Raw genomic sequence first — 1528 nt, 5'->3', positions numbered from 1 at the left:
TCACTTGGCTCTCATTTTCTCTTTTGTCTGCTGCTATTTAAGAAGTGCCTTTTGCTTTTCACCATGGTTTAGGAGGTTTAGGGATGATCGAGACAATGCTAATGTTGTATTATCAGACAGACTTTGCAAATGGATTCAACGAGGTGTCCAGTCAAATGAGTCCCACAGTCGCTGTGTAGCTCAGACAGAGGATTCCCCAAACTGGAATGATTCTAACAAAACTTCGCCAAGCATTAAGACATCCCTATAACAGATCAATGCTTCCTCTCAATGAGAAAACACAGAAATCAAGATCAATACATATTTACTATTGTCAGAAGGCAGCATCTTGATAAAATTCAGTTTCCATATTTAAGAGGGTCCTGTTGGCAAAGCACAGGGACTTTGGGAGCCATGTAAAGGCTTGCCGGGGCTATGCTTCGGGCATATACTACACCAAGAGCACACCATTTGGGCTCTAGTGGGAGATGGTGTCCAGAAATATTGACTTCCCCATGCTACAATTTTTTCAAGGGTCCAAGGAGTCATTTCATGAATAAATTGAAGGAGGGGTAACTGTGCACCTCTGGGAATTATGGTTTTGTTGTTATTACAGCCTACCCACAATTCTCTACTTGGGTCAAAAGGGAGATCCCTTTTGCTATCAGATTTGTTTCTCTTGAGGGGTTGATACCTGGTATTGTAAAAGAATGTTGGTGAGGGCAATGGCATGAAGGAGGGAGCATGCTCGAGTGGACAGGCCATCTTTCCTAGGATGGCATTGTTTGCTGTAGCATCAGCTCAGTTATTTCCTTCTGCTTCTTCTGTGTTATCTTTTCGATGTCCAGGGATCTTGATGATTGTCAGCTGCTTTGGCATATGAATTGCTTCTAAGAGCTCCAAGAAACTTGGCACTTGCTGCCTATAAGTTGCCCAGATGAGGTGAGAAAGTCCTTCTGTTTCCATAGCAAGAAAACCATGGTCTACTCCAAAGGCGTATTGGCTCTCGGTGTATATATCTGCCACCTTTTCTTCAGCCAACTGTCAAGCTCCAGTTAACACTACTAACTCAGCCATCTGGGCTGATTGCACTTCTTTGCAGTTGGTCATTTTGATGGTGTCTACCGTGGAAGTGGTGGCATATACTGCCTGGTAATACACATGCACTACTCCCAAATGAGAACCCTCCGTGAGTCAAATTAATTCAGCATTTTCCATGCAGGGTTCCTGTAAATCCTCCCTAGGGGAGAGTAAGATATCCCTTAGCTGAGCGCCGTCATGTTCCTCCTCTCACTGCTTATCTGGAAGAGGAAGCAGGGAGCAGGGTCAGAGTGTTACAGTGCTTCCGAGTCATGTTAGGGGCAGAAAGCAGGAGCACTTCATAAGAAGCGAGGTGGCTGTCAGAACAGTGTTGAGTGTGGTGAGAGCTTAGGAGAGAGTCCACAGAGTGGGAGGCATGGATGGTGAACAGAGACCCTAGGACAAATTCTTCAACATTCTTGCATAAGATGGCTGCAGCTGCTATGCAAGGAGGTGCCCTCTTGCCACC

Source organism: Mandrillus leucophaeus, unplaced genomic scaffold (assembly GCF_000951045.1).
Source record: "Mandrillus leucophaeus isolate KB7577 unplaced genomic scaffold, Mleu.le_1.0 Scaffold1418, whole genome shotgun sequence".
Classification (NCBI taxonomy): Eukaryota; Metazoa; Chordata; class Mammalia; order Primates; family Cercopithecidae; genus Mandrillus; species Mandrillus leucophaeus.
Note: the sequence above shows the minus strand (reverse complement) of the source record.